The 21,199-nt window shown below is 52.3% G+C and overlaps 1 long non-coding RNA gene across 1 annotated transcript; it reads left to right on the forward strand.

Annotated features, from left to right (window-relative positions):
* Window positions 1–749: 749 nt before the first annotated feature.
* Window positions 750–15,842, forward strand: LOC123944537. Its single transcript, XR_006818801.1, has 3 exons — window positions 750–841; window positions 14,143–14,227; window positions 15,081–15,842. It is a non-coding gene; the product is annotated as an uncharacterized LOC123944537 (long non-coding RNA).
* The last annotated feature ends 5,357 nt before the right edge of the window (window positions 15,843–21,199 follow it).

Raw genomic sequence — 21,199 nt, forward strand, 5'->3', positions numbered from 1 at the left:
CAATCCCATGGACTTCGTCCTCCTTGGGGGAGTGCTGTCCCCCCTCAGGGGCCCATTCCGCCCCCCTTTCTTCCTGAGACAAGGTCTTCCTAAATGGGATGGGTGGCACCTCTCTGCCACTTCTTGGGGAGCTTCGGTCAGGGAAGGTCTGGCCCAGGGGCTGGTGGGACTGGGGTTCCTGCTCACTGCCACCAGCAAGGGACCTGAGGGCCAGACAGTTGTCGGGCTCTGCCCCTTAACCAACTGGTGGAGGCTGCTGGGCTTTTTCATTCTTGTGTGATGGAACTGTCACTTCCTCTCTTCCAGCACCGCTGTTCTCCACCTGGGGTGACCTTGTCCCCGAGAGAGACACGCGGCAATGTCAGAGACATTTTTTGGTTGATACAAGTGGAGGGTGTCCCCGTGGCATCCAGGGGCTGGAGCGGGCTGGGAACATCCTGCAAGGCACAGGACAGCTCCCTGTGACGAAGACTTCACTGGCCCGGAATGCCATGAGTGCCGAGGGGGAGAAGCCCCGCTGTGGCTTATCCGTTCCTCTCACGGTCATTGTCATCCCTCTGCCTTCAGAAGGGGTGTCCGTGCACACAGGACAGACCAGGAAATTCACCAGGGCCCTCTCTGGTAGGGTGGCTTCCCCATCTGGCTGGACACTGGCCCCCTTCTCCACCGTGGCTTCTGCTGCCCGGTGATCTAATCAACGGCCATCTCCGAGCTTCGTCCGCTCTACCGTTTGGCTCTTCCCGGGGCCCCGCCCTGCAGCCAGGCAGAGAGAACAATAAGCCCTCTTTCTTTTTTCCGCCGTGTCCTGCATAGGCAAGAGGGTCACGCTTGTGACCTGCGGGTAAGTGACGCTTTACCATATTTGGTTTGGGAATGTACCATATGCGTGATGAGCCAACACTCTGTTCTTGGCTCAGGCTTGCTCATTCCAGATTTTTTAGGACTTCTTTGGTTGCAAATAATGGAAAGGCGCTCTGGCTGGGCTAAGCTAAACAGAAATCTATTGGAAAGACCCCAGAGGTATCTCAAGAATTCCAGGGCAGGCCTTCCCCGGGGCCTCAGGGATGTACTCAATCCAGGGACAGGGCCCTGCGGGGACCCAGAGATTCCTTCCTCCCCTCTCTGCCCTCTGCTTCCCATCCCTCTCTCCCCATCCACAGCCCCGCTTTCCCGGACGTACGGAACTTGGGATAGAAAATATCCAATAAAGGGTGCCTGGGTAGCTCAGAGGGTTAAGCCTCTGCCTTCGGCTCAGGTCATGATCTCAGGGTCCTGGGACTGAGGCCCACATCGGGCTCTCTGCTCAGTGGGGAGCCTGCTTCCCCCTGCCTTTCTGTCTCTCTGCCTGCTTGCGATCTCTCTCTCTGTGTCAGATAAGTAAATAAAATCTTAAAAAAAAAAAAAAAGAAAATATCCAATAAAAACAATAGTAGCCAAGTCTATGGTCGCTCCATTCAGCCGTAACCAGTCTGGGCTGGATCCTCTTGGTCTTGATCCCTGATCCCTGGGGAAAGACTTCGATTGTATGGGTGCAGATAATACACGAGATGTCCATGGTGACATACACATCGATGGCCAAGGCAGGTCACTAAAGACAGCTTGTTGGAGGTGCAGAGCAAGGGATTCTGTTTGGGGGTGAAAGAAAGCAGAGACAGTTACTAGCACGTGTCTGGGATGGGGAGGGTCTGGCTCATTCGACTCTATCCGACATACTGTTAAGAGCAACAGCCCCAGCTCCAGTCCCCAAGCAGCTCCCGCCCTGCTGAGGGAGTTGGACAGATGCACAGGCCAGGAACTAGGACCAGAATCGTCTTTTAGACATAATGCCCTGCGGGTGCAGGGACAAGGGGATGGCTAATTCCACCAAGTCACGTTCCCCCTTGAAAAGCAATGTCTGAGCTGAGCCTTGAAGGATGGAGTGAAGAAGGACATGCCTGAGCTCGTGGAAAGCTCCAGAAGGCCTGGGTGACTACAAGACAACATCCTTGGGATTTCCTCTCGCTTCCCCGCCATCCCCTCCCTTTCCAACCCCCATGTGAGGGGCCAATTGCTGCTGCCACAGATGCCCCCAGCTTAGTGGCCTAACACAACACAAATGTATTCTCTTATGTTTTAGAGGCCAGAAGGCCGAAGTGAGTCTTATGAGGTTAAAATCAAGGGGTGAGGGAAACAATTTGGCAAGGGGAGTTTCCTTGCCTTTCCAGGTTCTAGAGGCCACCTGCATTCCTTGGCTCGTGGTCCCTTCTTCCAACTTCAAAACATATGACTCCCACCTCTGCCTCCATGATCCTGCCTCTTTCTCTCACTTTTGACCTTCTTGTCTCCCTCTTATAAGGACCCTTGCCATTACATAGGGCCCACTTGGATCATCCAGGTTTTTGGTTTTTTTTTTAAGATGTATTTATTTATTTATTTATTTAACAGAGAGAGAGAGAGAGAGAGACAGCAAGAGAGGGAACACAAGTAGAGGGAGTGGGAGAGGGAGAAGCAGGCTTCCCCCCGAGCAGGGAGCCTGATAAGGGGCTGGATCCCAGGACCCTGGGATCATGACCTGAGCCGAAGGCAGACACTTAAAGACTGAGCCCCCCAGGTGCCCCTCATCCAGAATTTCTATTCTCAAGCCCTTAACTTAATCTCACCAGCAGAATCCCCTCTGCCATGGCAGGGGACATTCCCAGGTTCTAAGGATTAAGATGTAGCTATTTTGGGGGTTTGTGTGTGGGGGGGTACCAACTGATCTCTCACAGCCTCTTTACCTCCTTCCTTCTCCCTGCGGGAGGCAGAGGCACTAATCTAATTAGAGAGCATGACACTCCTGGGGTGGGCCCTTGCTCCCGGCGTCCCAGTTTCTCCAGCTGTGATTGGAGAATCCATTAGAGTTGCACAGGGTCTAGATTTCAAGGGGGGCCGTTGGAGGGCCTGCATCTCTGTGTTCATAAACTTAACTCTGTGGGCAGACCCAAGCTTACTCAGGTCCTTCTGGTTCTTTCCTGATGGTCTAAGATCCCAGAAGTGAATGTTAAGCGATTCATGCCTGCCACAGTGGTGGGCTCACAACGAGGTGGTGTGAGAAGGAAGCCCAGAGCCCAGAGCAAGACACGATGGAGTTTTGTGTTTCATCGTGGGGCTACCTTTTGTTTAACTTATTATTGATTGATTGATTTTTTAAAAGATTTTATTTATTTATTTGGCAGAGATCACAAGTAGGCAGAGAGGTGGTAGGGGGAGCAGGCTTCCTGCTGAGCAGAGAGCCCGACGTGGGGCTCGAACCCAGGACCCCAAGACCATGCCCCAAGCCGAAGGCAGAGGCTTAACCCACTGAGCCACCCAGGTGCCCCTAACTTATTATTTATTTTAAAGATTTTATTTTTAGGTAATCTCTACACCCAAGGTAGGGCTCAGACTCACAACCCCAAGATTAAGAATCACCTGCTTTTCTGACCGAGCCAGCCAGCTGCTCCTACTTATTTTATTTTTTAAAGTAACTTCTATGCCCAACATGGGCCTCGAACTCACGACCTGGAGATCAAGAATTCACGACCTGGAGATCAAGAGTTGCATACTCTATGGGGCGCCTGGGTGGCTCAGTGGGTTAAAGCCCCTGCCTTTGGCTCAGGTCACGATCCCAGGGTCCTGGGATCAAGCCCCACGTCTGGCTCTCTGCTCAGCGGGGAGCCTGCTTCCCTTCCTCTCTCTCTGCCTGCCTCTCTGCCTGCTTGTGATCTCTTTCTGTCAAATAAATAAATAAAATCTTAAAAAAAAAAAAAAAAGAGTTGCATACTCTATCGACTGAGTGGGTCAGGTCTCTCCTGGGGCTACCTCTTAAAAGAGACATTAGAGGGGCACCTGGCTGGCTCAGCTGGTAGAACATGTGACTCTTGATCTCCAGGTCATGAGTTCGAGCCCCATGTTGCATGCAGAGATTACTTTAAAAAATGAACAAAATATAAAAAATAAAAGAGACGTGAGAGCAGATCTTAGAAGCATGTCCAGGAAGAAAGGATTAAAAATATGTCACATAACAAGCAATCACAGGAAGTTAAGAGAGTCATTAACATTTGTTGAGTGTCTAAATGTGAAGGTCCTTTGCATGGAGGTGCTTTAATCACTTCAGAAACCCTTGAGAAAAGCACATTTATCCTCTTTAAACAAACGAGCAAACAAGAGCGCAAAGAGCTTAAAAATATCTCCAGACGTCACCCAGGGAAGAAGGAAGTTGGGGGCTTGTTGGACCACTCGCCCACAGTCAAGGTCTCAGCCTCTCCATGCAAGAATTCTGAAGTCCCAGAGGAAGCTTTTGAAGTAACTGCTAGTTGCCTCCCCCAGGCGCAGTCTCCCTTTTTTCTGTACCAATAGTACCATCGTTTTATTCCAGGCAGCAACGCGTCCAGATTTAAGCAAATAAACGAAAGACATCCTGGGCTCTTTTGCAGCTCGCGGCAGCCATGTGACCCAGTTCTGACCTACAGCACTCTGCCGGCTATTTCTGGGAAAGTTTGGTTTCCTGCTCGCTTTCCTCTTTTCCTTCCTGCTTAGAGTGTAGACTGGAATCCGAAGGTGCGGGAGCCACTTGGCCATCTTGAGGCAACCATGAAGATAAAAGTCACTTATTAGGATAGTGGAGCAGAAAGGCGGGAGAGAGCAGGGACACCGAGGTCGTGACACCCGCGCGGGGCTGCCCACCCAGCCCTACTATAATGTCGAGAAATCGCTCCCTCTGCACTGGGTTAAGCCACTGTAGTCTGGTTTCTGTTTCATGCAGCAGAACTCAATCCCTATTCGTAAAAAGGGACATGATAGCTCTAGAAGCACTGCCTTTGGATGTGGGTTTGGACTTTTCCTGTGCTGCTCGGGACTGTGGAAGGTTTAGGGAGACAGAAACTGGCTCTGTCAGATGGAGGAAGAACCTTCTAGCTCTGCTCTTGTTTCTTGGCTCAGTGGACAAGCTGGACAAACATGGGAGAGTTTGAGCAGAAACTGGATGGCCTTAAGTGGGGCGAGGGAAAGAGACAGTGTTTGGATCAGATAACAGGCCAACGAGATGATGTCTACATATCTAAGCACGTGAGAAGTTGGGCTCTGTCAACACATGACCCTCTTAATCATGTGTTTGCAGGATTGTGCAGTGGGCCTTTTTCCACACGCACATGTAAGGAAATAAAACAATTTCCGATGTTGGGGCAGTCCTGGAAGGAACATCACAGTGGTTGGGGGACCATGGCTGGACTCAGTAACCTGGTATTCTGATTTTGTGTTTTTCCTTGGGGTCTCCCTCTTCTGGCATGTTGTCTCCCAAGAGGTGTAGCACTCAAAATCTTTCCAGTTGTAAGTGGCATAAAATCCCCCAAAGGATTGTCGACTCAGTTAAATAAAAGTCTTAGAGGTGGTCATTTTCAGGCATGGCTGGATCCAGGTGCACAGATGGCATCATCAGGAAACCCTTTCCTTCCCTCAGTGCTGCTTTTCCCTGAGCAGACTTCATTTTCAGGCCGTTTTTCACTTGGCAGTGGCCAGATGGCAAGCAGCAATATCAGACTTGCATCATAGCCATGCTAGCAGTGAAATAGCCCTTCTTCTCCAATAATTCAGCAAAAATGCTAAAGAGGGCTGTCATTGGCTCAGAGAGGTCACATGTCCACCTCTGACCAATCATGGCAATCAAAGGCACAGAGTGCTGTCATTGGTTGGGTCAGAGTCATGTGCTTCCCGGGGTGGGGTGGGGGGAGTTTGCTGAGCAGTCAGCCCTCCCTGGGCTGGAGGAAGGAGGGGTGTGTTCCCACCAGGAAGAATAGGATGCTGGATGGGCTAACACAACAGATGTCTCTTCGCTGTGGGAATGCTGTTCCCCCTTTCACACTCCGCCTGACGGCTAGGCCCATCCCTCAGAGTCCATTTACATGATCCAAACTGTCAGAGTCTTTCTAAGACTGTTCTGAGTCTAAGGGAGAAAGGGAGAAAAGGGGGGGACCAGTCAAGGATTCTTCAGGAAGCACAAACCCAATCTGGCTCCCAAGTGAGAGTTTATTTATTTATTTTTTAAGATTACTTATTTGACAGACAGATCACAAACAGGCAGAGCGGCAGGCAGAGGGAGAGAGGAGGAAGCAGGCTCCCTGCGGAGCAGAGAGCTGGATGCGGGGCTCGATCCCAGGACTCTGGGATCATGACCTGAGCTGAAGGCAGAGGCTTTAACCCACCAAGCCACCCAGGTGCTCCCCAAGTGAGAGTTCATGACTTCAGTATTCAGTTCAGCTGGCGCTTGGATGCTGCTCGCAGGAAACTTCACTGGCTTGCTTGGCTTCCACCTGTCCCTGGAAGGCACTGACAGATTTTCCCCAAATAAAGAAGCTGGACTTTTCAACAGGTGGATTTATTGCGACTCAGCCAAGAAGACTTCTAACTCTCTTGCCTGCTTCAGTCTCTCTGATAGTGTTCTGGAGGCCACCACCTCTCTAGTCCCTTCACAGAAAAGGAGAGAGTTGTTTACGTATATTGCCTTGACTCCCTCACCAGCTGGCTGTTCTGTTTGTATTTATTATTTTTATTGTTTTTATCAAAGTAATAGGTGTGTTTTAAAAATTAAATACACTAGGAGGCTTATCTCAGCTCAACTTCTCCTCCCCAGAGGCAACTATATTTAACTGTATTTTTAAAAAAGATTTTATTTACTTGAGAGAGAGAGAAAGAGAAGCAGACTCCCTGCTGAGCAGAAAGCCCTACTCGGGGCTCAATCCCTGGACCTGGGATCATGACCTGAGCCAAAGTCAGATGCTTAACCGAATGAACCACCCAGGAGCCCCCATTTAACTGTATTTTTTAAATTTTTAAAAAGTAATCTCTATGACCAATGTGGGGTTTGAACTCATGACCCTGAGGTCAAGAATTTCATTCTCTATCAACTGAGCCAACCAGGTGCCCCTAACATTTAACTTTTAAAATAATTTTTTATGCTATTTACCTCCAGGATTTTATATATAATATAAAAAAACCTAGAGGTAAATAGCATAAGAAATTATATATATTTATATATATATTTTTTTAATATATATTATATATATATATATAAAATATGATCAATTAACTTTCTATAGTGGAATCTTAGGATTTAGTCCTTTAACCATATACCCTAATTCTCAGCCCAATGCAGCAGTCCCCCATGACATTTTTACGTAAACCATTACTGTTTACGTTATTATGTGCATGTGAAATTTGTTCACAGCTGAGTCCTATAGTGCACTATGATTACATTTTCTCTCTCATGCAATTGGAGTTACTCATTTGCCTGTTCCTTCTCCTTCTCCTTCTTCCTTCTCCCCTCCCCCTCTTCCTCCCCTTCCTCCTCCTTCATCTGCTTGGTTAGCAATTTTTTTTTTTTGGCTTCTTTTCTGGAGCCCTGTCCTGCTTCAAATTGAACTAGTTGACCCCACTGTTATCCTAGAATGTTCGTTCCCTCCATCATCCTGGGGGATCCTTTATTCCTTTCCCTTTCTTTTTGCTGGCACAAATCCTTCCTTTTTTCCTGAAAAAGTGTGCATTAGAGGTAAACATTTTGAGGACTTGTTTGTCTAAAACATTTGCATTCTTGCCACACACTGATTGATAGTTTGGCTGGATATCGAAATGCAGGCTGGACATAATTTTTTCTCAGAACGTTGAAAGTATTGTTCTGTTGTCTTCTGGCTTCCAGTGTCACTGATGAGAGGTGTGAGGCCACTTTAATTCCTGGTTTTCCTCCCCAGGGCTTTACAGACTTCCTGGGACCTGGTAACACTCAACAAATGTTTGTTGAAGAAATGAGTAAACCCAGGCACACTGGTCACATTCAGGATGGTTGGTGAAGCTGTAGAGCTTGACATACTGACTTAGAACCTGCTGCTCGGCCATCATCACCCACCCACGGTTTCTGGGTTTTGTAAGGGGTAGGGCTCTCACCCTAACCCTATCCTGGAGGGATAGATCCAAAAGATTCTCACCACTGGGCTCTAGGGAGCTCTCAGCCTGGCTAGTGCTGGTTCCATTCATCGAGCTGCTACAGAAATCTACTACATCCAAACGTTCCTGGAGACCATTGATTGCTTGTCACCCTCTTCCTATTTGCAGGTGGAGGCAGTTCAGGTTCTGTGTCTAAGGCCACTCCTACCAAATGGCTCCTGACCTGTCATAGTTCCCTGCACCTGCGAGCCACCCCTGTAATAATAATCTTCAGGAGGCTTCTGCCTTGGTTCAGGCCATGACATCTCTCTCCTAGAATACTCCTACAGTCTCCTAACCTATAGGCTAAGCAGTTTTGAAACAGATCCACAGATCTTTGACACTCCTCCTTCGAAAAGGAGGAGGCTAATTCCCCTCTCCGTAAGTGAAGGCTGGACTTACTGACTCACTTCTAACAAACGGAATTTGGCAGATGTGGCTTTATGTGATTAAGTCGTAAAAGCAGTTTGGCCTCCCTTTTGTGCTGTCTTGGATCGCTGGTTGTGATGTTAGCCGCCATGTTGTGAGTAACCCTAAGGAGAGGCCCATGTGGTGAGGTTCTGAAGCCTTGTGCCAACAGCATGTGAAGCAGCCATCTTGACGAAGACCGCCCAGCCTCAGTTAAGGCTTCCAACAGCTTGCAACTGCAGGAGAGACCCTAATGCAGAAGTACCCGATTGGGCTGCTCCCAGATTCCCCGACATCAGAGATTGTCAGGTAATAAATGTTCGTTGTTCTGAGCTGCTAAGCTTTAGAGTAAAGGTTATGCAGCAGTAAACAGCGAATACTCCATTTTGGAAATTACCCTCCAAACCACTGCCAAAGTCATCTTTCTAAAATGAAAATCTGATCAAGTAATTAAAAATTTTTTTAATTGAACTATAGGTAACATACAATATTAAATTAGCTTCAGGCGTACAACAGAACGATGAAACATATATTATCTACATTAGAAAACGCTCACACAATAAATATATTGCAATATTATTGACTACACACCCCATGCTGTATTTTTTGTCCCTGTGACCTATTTACTTTAAAATAGAAGTAGCCCTTAATCTCCATCACCCATTTTGCCCATGACCAAGTAATTGTCTTTCTTTCTTTTTTTTTTTTTTTTAAGATTTTTATTTATTTATTTGACAGAGAGAGAGAGAGAGAGCACGAGCAGGGGGAACAGCACATAGAGGAAGAGGGAGAAGCAGACTACCAGCTGAGCAGGGAGCCTGATGCAGGACTTAATCCCAGGACTCTGACATCCAGCCCCACATCAGGGTCCCTGCTCAGTGGGGAGCCTGCTTCTCTCTCTGCCTCAGGACCCTGCCCCCCACTGGGCCTCTCTCTCTCACACTTTCTCTCAAATAAATAAAATCTTTAAAATAAATTAATAGATCGATTAATTAATTAATTAAAAACCCCGTGGTGTGGCTACCCACAACTTTCAAGGTAAAGTCCTGACTCCCGGCTTAGCACGCAGGGCCGCTGTGTCGCACGTGGTCTCTCCACTCCCTCTGGAGTGGAGTTCCGGCCAAACGTCTCACCATCCTTCCTGTGGGACTACTGGTGTTTCCTTAACCGGGCCGTACTATCTCTGGGCCCTCGTCCGTGTCGTTTTCTCTGCCTGGATTAATCTACATGTTCCTCTTCCTCTAACTAACGAACCAGCTAACTAGCCCCCCAACAAACCGATTAACAAGAATGTCTTGGGTGCTGGTAGATGGTGAGCCCTCCCGCCCTTGGGTCTGTGGCACATGGATTCCACTTGGCACCCGGGAGACTCACTTCCTGGGATTTAAACAAAGAGAATCGAGCCAAAGGGGGAGGGTGGGGAGGGTAGCTAGGAATGAATTCCTGTTCAGAAGCCCTTTGTGACTCATCCCGGAGATAACCAGGAGATACTGGGTGGTTGGGGTGCGCTGTTGCTCTGTAATTGCTCTCAAGTCAGTTCATGTTTGTGCATCTTATTTCCATAATGCAAGCTCCGTGGCGAAAACTATTCATTTTACTCCTTCTTCCTCTGCTCTGCCCGTTCCACCCTCTCTTCCCGATCAGTGCCCTGTATCCGGGGTGTGCCTGCCCCGTGGACGCAGAGGGAGAGCTGGCTGGGGAGGGCTGGGGGGCTTGCTGACTCAGGAAGGAGACCCACCCTCTCTGCCCCCCCACCCGTCACGAGCAGCCTTGTTCCCACTGTCTTAGGTGGGGTTGCCGAGCAGCCGTGTGAGGTGGGGATTCTTGCACAAATGAGTTCTGGAGGGAGGGTTCTCGGGTGAGATCGCGAGGGAGCAGGAGAGGGCAGGGAAGATGCTTGGCATCTTGGTGGGTTCGGCTGATGTGTCGTGTCAGCTGTTTCTTTGGGGAGCTCTGGAGCATGAGCAGCGCCACAAAATTGTCACCTCTTAAGGCAGGGAGGCTGGCCTTGTGTGTTCGGTCATTGCCCAACTGGGCTCAGCACTGGGGAACAACCAGCATTCCAGGCTGGGCTGCTCCAGTAGGCCGCGGTGGGGGGCAATTCTCAGAAGGGGTCCACGGGGAGCATCTGACACTCTCTGTCACTCTAGGTGGGGTTGCCATCCTGGCCCAAGGATCTGGGTGACTGTGCCCAGCACCTTGGATGTGCCCCTCCTGGCCTGGTGCTGCCCCTCTGGGTCCACGGGCACCCAAGGTTCAGGCTCCCAGAAGCCCAAGGTTCAGGGTTGGTGGCCCAAACAGGCCTAGAGTTTACCCAAGGAACCGTTTACGAAAGAAGGCTTTGTAGGGGGCTGAACAGGGTCCCTCCCACATTTGCACCGCCCCCGGAACACCAGAACGTGACCTTATTTGGAAACAGGGTCTTCGCAGTTGTAATAAGTTAAAGATCTCCAGGTGTAATTATCCTAGATATAGGACGGGTCCTAAATCCAATAGCTAGTGTCCTCATACGAAGAGAAGACACACAGAGACACACAGGAAAGAAGGCCACGTGACAAGGGTGGAAATCGGAGTCATGTGTCTACATGGCGAGGAATGCTAGGAGCATCAGAAGCTGGAAGAGGCAAGGAAAGACACAGCCACCCCTGCCCCGCCCAGCCCTCCCCTGGGGCCTTCCGAAGGAGTACGGCCTTGCCAGCATCTTGATTTTGGACTCTTGACTTCCTTTTTTTTTTTTTTAAGATTTATTTATTTATTAATTTGACAGAGACAGATCGCCTAGGATCATGACCTGAGTGGAACAAAGGCAGATGCTTAGTTGGCTGAGACACCCAGTTGCCCCTGTAGATTTTCAATTTTTTTACCTTCTGCATGTATAACTTAAAAAAAAAAAAAATCAACATGTTTTATTTATTTATTTTTTAAGATTTTATTTATTTATTTGACAGAGAGAGAGAGATCACAAGTAGGCAAGAGACAGGGAGAGAGGGGGGGAAGCAGGCTCCCTGCTGAGCAGAGAGCCCGATGCGGGGGCTCCATCCCAGGACCCTGAGATCATGACCTGAGCCAAAGGCAGCGGCTCAACCCACTGAGCCACCTAGGCCCCCATCAACACATTTTAAAACAAAAAGAGGGGCGCCTGGGTGGCTTAGTGGGTTAAGCCTCTGCCTTCGGCTCAGGTCATGATCCCAGAGTCCTGGGATGGAGCCCCGCATCGGGCTCTCTGCTCAGCAGGGAGCCTGCTTCCTCCTCTCTCTCTGCCTGCCTCTCTGCCTATTTGTGATCTCTACCAAATAAATAAATAAAATCTTTAAAAAAACAAAGAAACAAAAAAAAAAACAAAAAGAAAAATATTCTGGTGCTTGAAGATAAACATGGGAAGAAGGGAAAGGAGTTTCTTTATTCCTCCCTTTCACCATGCGGCCAACCCGGGGCATTTCCCCTGGGAGGCTTTTCATCTGTTCGTGTATCTCCCTCCGGCAGCACCCAGTGCCCAACAGGGCGGGATGCTAAGGGTGGCAGGTGAGCTCAGCGGCGTCCCTGGAGCCTGGAAGCCAAGAGTGGAAGAGTCCAGGCACAAGCAGTCACGTGTGGGCCGCAGAGGCTAAAAGCTTAGCCGCACAAGTCAACACACAGAGGCCGGCTGGAGGAGTTGCATGTTCAATTTCATAGCACAAAGCCTTGCACTCGATTTTTTTCTTAATTAGCTAAATCACCAAGTGGGTGGGGGGAGACAGAACCCCTTGCAGTTTCCAGGGGAGGAAAGAGGGCTATGAATGGGCAGCAGGGAGGGCTTGGCCAAGGGTGGGAGCGGGGGCGGGTGAAGTTCTGATCTGGGCAGCTGACAGCTGAAATGTGGCGGGGAGCTGACCAGGGTGAGGTGCAGTGCTGGGTCGTGGGAACAGGGTATCCTGCGCCTCCTGGGCACCAGCTCTCTAAGCAACACATGTTAACGTAATATGTTGACGTGAGGGTTTCTAAGACTGAGATGAAAAATCATTGGGAGCAGAGCTTCCCCAACTCTCTGCGGTCAAGGACCAATTGTTTTCTTAATGTCTAGTCCATGATGGGCCATTTCTTTTGTGAAATATAACACAAGAGAATTGCTGGAAAAAAGGAAATGAACAAAGGACATAACATACAAGCCAAAAAAAAATTTTTTTTGTTAGATTCAAGGGACGTAAAACAATTCTGTCGAGTTGCCATGAAAGGATCTAAATGCTTGGGGACAATTGCAGTACTTATCCCGATCTGAGCTCGCAGCTTGCACAGGGGGCCCGAGCCCACTTTGAGGAGCCCTGCTCCAGAGGGAGCCTCGGGGAGCAAGATGGTGAGAGCTTCAGAGAAGAGGATGGCCAGAGACTGGGGCCTTGAGGGCAGTGTCCCAACCACCCCCTCCCGGGCTCCCACATCCTGGTCTGGGACATTTCTGGGAGAAGAAGGCCCTGGGGAAGCAGGCAGGCCAGGCTGGGATCCGTGATGTCCTGGCATGTTCATTCATCAGAAGGCCTACATATTGTGTTATTTAAGTGTCTGTTCAACATTTGTTTGGAGGAGAGGCTGGGCTCTGCCTGGGGTGCAGAGTTGCAGGAGGGGAGGCTGTGAGAGGCTTCGGTTTCTCCCTGACTCCCCTGGGCAGTGTGGCTCTGCTCCCAGTGGCTGACCCCCTCTTTTCCCACAAACCCCCTGCCAGGGACAGGACCATCCTCTTTGGAAGGAGGCTCAGGAAAGAGCCCTGGATGGAGAATGTTCCTGGGCGGCAGTCTCTCCCCACCCCTGCAGGAAGCTTGTCTCATTGCTTCCATGGGCCCCGAGAAAGGTCTCCAGCCCTTCTCAGAGAGGTGCTGGAGAATTGGGCTCACTCGGTCCTGTTAGGACTGGCCATGTTTTAGCAGCCAGCGTGGGATCCTCCTCCTGGCTTAGTATCTGGACAGCTGCCCGGCAGGCCTCCTTTAATTAGCTCTGTGAGGGAGCAGGTTATTAACCTGTTTCCCCGCTGCGATGGGACAAGGATAGTAAGAATAAAAATAGCCACCCTCTCTGCCTCTGAGCCGGCCACCGGCTCAGCACCTCACGTGCACGCTCTCCTCTCAGTCTCACGGCCCTGGGACAGGGTGTGTGGACCATGCTCCCATTTCGCAGATTAGCAAACCGTGGCTCAACATTTTAAGCAAGCTGCTGGGGTCGCACAGGTGGAGCTGGGAGAGGTAGCCAGAGCCAGGTCTGTCCGCTCTGGGCCCATGTTCTGCACAAGGGCGTGGGGGCCTTGAACGAGCGGTGGGGAAAAAGAGCCCAAAGTGAGATCTAGGAGTTTGTCTGGAAGGAGCCGGGCCAGTGGGGGTACAGAAAGCTGAGCTGCAAGGTAGCTGGGGCAGTCCGTCTCTGGGGAGGGGCAGGACTCCAAGCACCCATCATCCTCTCCATCCCCATGGATGGGGTGTGGGGGGTGGGGTGGGAGCGGGCAGCTGGCAGCTGTCCTGCTGTTGTTCGAGCTCTGGCTCTGGGCTGAAGGGGCACTGGCGGGTGCCCACTGCTGGGCCTGGCTTCCGCGGGTGCTTTCTACTCAGCCCTCTCCCAGGGCTACACGGTGCCAGGCAGGCGCCCGCCAGTGGTTTTGCCCTAGGACACTCCGCAGCTGTCCTGTAGCAAGACAGTGAATCCACTTGGGGCTTTGACACCTTTTTAAAGGTTAAAAAAAAGGAAATGATTTGGGGGGTATGACCGGGCAAGACTAATGACCCCTTCCTCTGAGCCTTTTCCCAGGAAGACCCCGGAAAGAGAAGGTCTGCAGATCAGAGGGAAAGAAGGCAGATGCTCCAAGACAGCTACCATCTGGGCCGGATGTGAGGTAGGGAACTCTGCCTAGACCCTGTCACCTCTTCCCAGCAGCCCTGAATCCTTAGCAGGCAGACACGAGAAACCCCACTTAGGTCTGGATCAAGAGTAGAGGGACAGGTGCTCTGCTTTCTGGTTGTAGCTCTGGGAGCCTAGAGATGTAGTGACGGCCGCAAGGGGTCCTTGGGTGGCCTCACCTGGAGTCACCACCCTCCCCCCATGAGATGCACCCCAAGGCTTTTCCACATGAACAAGGATTGTACAAAGGTGAGGCTAAGGGCTGGAGGGCCCTGATGAGGGAGGCAGGCCACGGGGATGGAGCATGAGCCCACACGGGGCAGATCCACACTGAGCCACGAGCCCCAAAACACCAACCCTGGACAATCAGCCCCAGAGAGGAGGAGGATACGGAGGGAAAGCCTGATTTATTGGAGTTTAAACAAGAAGCAACTTAGAGATCATTGCAATGACTAAGTTTATCTGAAAGTTATCAGATTAAATGTTATCTGAGATAATATGGGGCTGAATGCAGTTTATGATAAAAATAACCTGAATAATGAGAAAAAGAAAACTCACATGTTTGCATGTCCAAGCCTGAGGAATGTAGAATGATGTCCCTGGAAGACGGAGGCCAGCCTTCTCCATGGATCCTCGAGGCTGAGCTTCCGCTCAGCCCCAGGACAACCGCCCTGGTCTCCCTGTGGGTCTCCTGAAGCCAAGGGACCTACTGAGGGGCTAAGCTAAGGGTTCCCCCGTGAAGGAGAGACTGACAATCCCACAGGAGACGCCGCAGTAAATCTGTCCCTCAGGAACTCACACGTCATGGCAGCCCCTGGAGAGAAACCTAACGCACCACTGCATTTCAGAACCTTGCTGGACTCCATGTGACCTCAATCCTTACAGATCATGGACGTCACAGACAACGTAAAGGTTATGAAGCAAAATCAACAAACGCCACAGGGGAACCCACCACCTCACTTGAGGACTGCGTACCGCATCTATTCCTCACCGCAATCTGTGAGGTCCCATTTCACAGATGGAGAAACAGAGGCCCAGTGGGGTCGAGGTCACAGGAACAAGTGAGTGGCTGAGTCAGGATTTACACCCTATTGGTCTGTGCCCTTCCTGCCCCCTTGGCTCTCCCACGAGGGGCCTGAGTTCCCTGCCCAGGCCCTCTGTGCCCTCATCTTCTGGAGGCCTGTAGGCTCCCCTCACCCAGGTGTCTGCATCTCGCTGCATCACAGAGCTTGAACGGAGCCCCCCCCCCACCATGCTGAGCTGCGTCAGGACAGCAGAGGAGCCCGCAAGGTCTCACTCAGCACCCCCTCAGCAGCCGCATGGGGACGCCAGGACTGCCGAGAGTTGAGAACACCCGGTGTATCAGTTGTTTCCAGGATGAACACACAAAGTGGCTGCCGGCCACAGAGAAAGGAAGGCTGGGGCTTGGATGGTCCATTGGTGATGAGACCTGGCCAGGTACCCGGAAGCTAAAGGCTGGTCCCGGTCATTTGATTTCTCTCATCTCCTCCCTCACCCCATGTAAATGGCAGGCCAGGGGCTCGGTTCCCAGAGAGGGAGGGAAGTGTCAAGCTTACCTTCCCAGGGGACATGTTCTAAAGGGTGAGGTGGGGAGGGGCGTCTGGGAGGCTCAGTCGGTTCAGATCTGCCTGCGGCTCAGGTCATGGTTCCAGGGTCTGGGATCCAGTCCCGAGTCGGGCTCCCTGCTCAGTGGAGGTTGGCTTCTCCCCTTCCCTCTGCTTCTCCCCCTGCTTGTGCTCTCTCACTCTCTGTCAAATAAATAAATAAAATCTTAAAAAAATAATAATAATAAATGGAGGGCGCGGAGGCTCTCTTACCCTTGGCTCTCCTGGTTAACACTTAACTGGCACAGCATTGAAATGCTTGCCACACCCCCCCCAACTCCAAACCCTCCCACTACTGTCCCAGTGACTCCCCCTGGGAACCTGAGGACCTCTCCCAGATCCCACAACTACAGGGACACCTCTGGGGCTTCCAGGACTCTGACCCCATGCCAAGGACAATGCCCCATTCTGACTACTGAGGCTGTGCCCTTGGGGTCGTTAAAATATTTGAATATCACCCCTGGTGGGACCTATTGTCTCGTGTTGAGACAACACTATTTTGAGGACAGTTAGGGACTCTGACTTTAAGCTCTGTCACCAGTGAGCCATGTGACCTTGGACACACAGTATTTTTCCTCTTTGGGTCTCAGTTTCTTAATCTGTAAAATGAGGGCCCTGGATCAGGGGAGCTCTGAAGGCTTTGATAGAACCCTGGGATTCCGTCTTCTCCCCAAAGCCGGTGTGTACATGTGTGGGGGGTGGCGAATCCCCACTTTCCTTGCCACGGAGCCTCATCTCCAAGAGGGACAAGACCCGCTGCCTTCCATACCTTCAGGCTTTCAAACGAGGTGACCCCTGATTTGATGGTCCCTGAGCCCCTTTCTATGTCCCCTCCCCATCCCCCCGGGCCAGTTCACAACCGCAAGTTCCTCAGATCCTCTGCCTGCTTCAAGGGCTTCCCCAGGCAGAGCCACAGAGCTGGGCAGGACTGCTTCCCCCTGAGCAGCTCCCCTTCCTCACTGTCACCTACCTTCTCCCCCAGCCCCTGTCCCAGGCTCAGCCCCACCAGATCCCAGATGGGGAGACTCCAGTGAGCACAAAGACCAGAGGCTCCCAGAATGTGGGCTCTGATGAGGGTGAACCCGAGGGCCATGACCAAGTACGAAGGAGTGCTGATGTGTGGCAGCGGGAGGGGAAGACTGGAGGGGGGAGATGGCCCCTTCCCCCACCCTCCTGAGCTGGTTGTCCTGGGGTGCTGGCAGAGACCTAACTCCTAGCTCCCCTGTTCCCTGAGAGCCAGGCAAGCCAGGTGGTCCTGCCCTCACCTTTCCATCAGAAGCCCCAAGTCCCACCAGCTAGGAGACAGTGGGCTTTCCCATGGGAAGACGTGGCAAATTATGTCTGTGCCGTGTCGGGGGAGGGGATCTGTGATTTGCACCCAGAGGGAAAGGGAGCCCTAACAGAAGAGTCCCTGTAGATGCGGGAGCTTTCCCCACTCAAAGGGAACACCCATGGTCTGCGGATTGGCTGCACCACCCAGGGGTTCTGAAATGCGGACCCCTGGGCCCCAGGATGGAGGAGGGAGGGATTATTCCTGCATTTTTAACAGGCTTCCCTTCCCCTCTGATTCCGATGCACACCGAGGTTTGAGAACTTTGGAGAAAGTGACATGAATTAAATGGGAGACCTGCCCAGGGTCCTCTTTCTCGTCCACGCACTCCCCATACTTTCCGTCTTGGGGGGAAGCCTGGGTGTGGTGTGCTTACTCCCCAAGATGACTTAGAGATATTTCAAAAGAGAAGGGACCGCTTTCTTCTTGCCATGGTGATGGCCCTTCCCATGTCAGCGCATCTAGAAGGTGGAGACCATCACCCCTCCCGAAACAAACCCAGCTAACGCCATGACCACACGTGTCCTATGCGGAGCTTTCTAATAAGCTTTCTAACCTTCTCCCCCAGGACATCCAGATGGAGCTCTGTCTTTGCAGCTATGATCTGAAATTCTCTAGCCCTGCAGAGTCCCCGGAGCCTGTTACCTCCTGCTCCCCACATGCTCAGCAACGCTGCATGCAAACTGTGGCCTCCGTGTCCCAGAACTCGGTCTGAGGGGGCCAGCCCAGGCCAGCTCTCCCAGTCCCGTCCTCGAGGATCGTGCCCTCCGAGCTACAATCTCACAGCGCTCTGCTTCTCTTGGTACGTGGGGCTGGCTTCACGTCCACGTGCCTTTGAAAGTCCCATCTGGTGTTCTTCCACGGACGATTGGAAGCGGCCTCGAGGAAGGATTCCTAACCCTGGTGGCATGCACCCCTGGGAAGTCCGAGGACGGTCTACGGAGGGTCAGCAGACCCCCTGAAATTGTATGCAAAATTGGGCGAGGGTGCATTTTTCTGGGGCAAATACCCAGTTTCCATCAGATTCTCAAAAGCGTCTGTTTCCCAAAACATACTAAGAGACGTGTTAAAGACAGGGACTTTCTCTTGGACAACCCTGTGCACTCCGAGGTGCCCCCTCACGGTGGAGCTCCCCAGAGGACACGTGTGATCATGACGTTAGCTGGGTTTGTTTCTGGAGGGATGATGGTCTCCGCCTTCTAGATGAGCCGACATGGGAAGGGCCATCACCATGGTAAGAAGAGAGCGGTCCCTTCTCTTTTTGAAATATCTCTCAGTCATCTTGGGGAGTAAGCACGCCACACCCGGGCTTCCCCCCGAGACGGAAAGTATGGGGAGTGGGTGGACGAGAAAGAGGACCCTGGGCAGGTCTCCTATTTAATTCATGGAAAGAAGGAGCAATCTGCCAGGCCTACAGCTCGTGGTCTGCACTGGCTTTTCACCCGCGCAGCAGTGGATGCCATCCTTGTCTCTAGAAGCTGCTACGTGGGGAAGGACATATACACGGGAGAGACAGAAACATGGACAGAGAGGGGGAGGGGCGCATCGTCACGCAGGCTTTCACGGGGGTCGTGTTGGAGAAGGGGGATGAAGATGGAATGTCTTGGATGCTGAAGGATTAAGGACTGGAGCCCTGGTGGGGAAGGAAACATGGAGGGGTGAGTCCGGGGCAGGGGGCGGGACTTGGCGCCTTGGAGCCGGGCTGAGCTGTGGGAGTGTAGCAGGGTCCCAGCCTCAGCCCAAGACGTGCCTGTGCAGGAAGGCCTTCTAGAAACGTGTTTGCAGGAGCGGTGGAGGGGTGTGTGGGATCCGACTCATCTCCAGGGAGCGGGTCAGGCCCCAGATGCTAGGACCTAGAGGCGTCCGGGGGTAGGGGTAATTCTGGGCGCCGCGAGGGGCATGATAAGTGACAAGGATTCTTCTCACATTTGAGTCATGCGGAAATCTGAGGCCGACATGGAGCGGGTGTGGAAAATTACCACGGGAAGCATTCTCTTATTAAAAATGGTCGCGTCCCTGGGAGCAGAAGCAGCCCTGTTTTGGGGGGTTTTTACAGAGTGAGACGCAGCAAGGAGAGACATTCTTCCCCCTGCAGCCGGGTGTGTGGACAGCAGCACGACTGTCATTGCCGGAGGGGCAGTGTCCCTAAGAATAGGGACAGAACAGAGTTAACCCACAGGTGCCATACGATGATGAAATGGCCTGGTCTGCAAATGCAGGCAGGATGCCTGGAAGTTTGCAGAAGTTGTTGATAAGACTTGGGGCACTTTGCAGAGGCCTTGGGTCCTGCATTAGTGACTAGAGGTGAGTATCAGGAAGACCAGGGCCTAGGTGGGAGGGATCACCAGGTCCATGTGTGTGTGTGTGTGTGTGTGTGAGAGAGAGAGAGAGAGATCGATCAGATGAGTAGAGGTCATGGCTGGAGGTCTGGGACTAAGGGTCAGGCCTCAGGCAGAAACCAGGAGACGTACACAATTAGGGGATGGATCAGCTTAGGGGAAACTGAGTCAGGGAGCTGGCTGAGGTTTGTGAGAAGCAGGTGGGGTGGGGGTGGTGGAGGTCAGAGGGCCAGGATCGTCTGGTCAGGCGGGAAGAGCCAGCAGGGCTGTCTTCTGGGGTGAGCAGAGGACTGTGCTTTGTGCTCAGACCCTCAAAGGCTCTGGGAGACAAGCGCTCATCCAGGGGACCCGTTTTGAAATGAAAGGAGATGATGAATGAACATCTGAGTTCTGCAGCTCTTGCCGAAATGATCGACCCAGGGACGAGTCCAGTCACCTTTGGATTCTTTCGACAATGGAAGGAGCTCGAATCAGGCCTCCAAGGAGGGAAAGGGGGATGCCACTGTGTTCATGGCCAGAGCGGCATCAGGGCCGCGGGAGTTCTTGCGAGGACAGGTTCAGATGCCCTATGGCTTGATAGCGCCAAGTCTGAGAAGCAGGCCTGGAGCAGGCGCTGGGCTGTTGGAACGTGGGGGAGGCAGCTGGGTTGGGGGGGGCAGAGTTCTGCCACAGAAACCACCACGGAAAGGGGCAGGACCTGTTGACTGAAGACTTCCCTGCAGCCAGCCCCCCTCCTCCACATCCTTATTGAGTTCTGGGTTCACAGGACCCCCAGCAGCGGGCTGTTAGCTCTCCCCTTACAGGTATGGGATGTCAAGTGTTTGGCCCAAGGCCCTGAGGTCAGTAAGTGGCAAAGCTGAGATCTGAGTCCAGAACTCTCCTTGGCCCTGTCCAGGGACCCCCCAAGAAGCGGGCAGCAGGAGCCTTGCTCTGCACAGACACTAAGCTGTTGACTTCACCCCACATGTTGGGGGCTTCAACTTCCCTGTCTGCAAACGCCTGGTCCCCAGGGAGCCACAGTGCCAGTCTGAGCCCAGAGAAGGAAGGGGAAAGGAGGTGGAGACCTGCGTGTGGTTGTGAGCCTTGGGACGCGGGTCCCCAGCAGGAAAGCCTGCCCGGGACACTGGTCTGAAATGGGAAAGTTCACCTCCCCTTCTGCCCATCCTTCCTCCCTTGCAAAAGCAAGTCTTCACTGCCAAGGTCACTGAAGACCTCCCTGGTCCTTTTCTTGGGCTTTTACTTGAGGCTGGCCCAGCACAAGCTTCCCACAAGTGTGAAGGATGAAAGCCTGATGTGAGGCCCCCCCACTTTGGCCCTCTCCAGGCCTCCAAGGACAGTTTGCATTTTCATGGGACGGGATTAGCAGCCTGGGGTCTGGGGGCAATGCCAAGGAGGGAGTCTCCAGTGGCCCAGATCTCAGCCTCAGGGACAGAAGGTGGGGGTGTTGAGACAGGCGCTGCCCGGGCTCCTGGCTCCTGCCTAGCCTGGCCAGTCTCTGCCAGGGAGGACGGACTTCCCGGGGCCTGGCTTCTGAGAGTCAGGCCAGGCTCCAGGCTGGGCTCCAGGCAGATCCCCGAATCTCCTTCATTCCCCCCACAACACACCCAGGGTTGGGCCCACTCTCCACCCTCTTCTGGGGAGCCTGGATTCTCCCCAGTCCTGGCCCGGGACCC

This window comes from Meles meles, chromosome 6 (genome assembly GCF_922984935.1).
Source record: "Meles meles chromosome 6, mMelMel3.1 paternal haplotype, whole genome shotgun sequence".
Lineage (NCBI taxonomy): Eukaryota > Metazoa > Chordata > Mammalia > Carnivora > Mustelidae > Meles > Meles meles.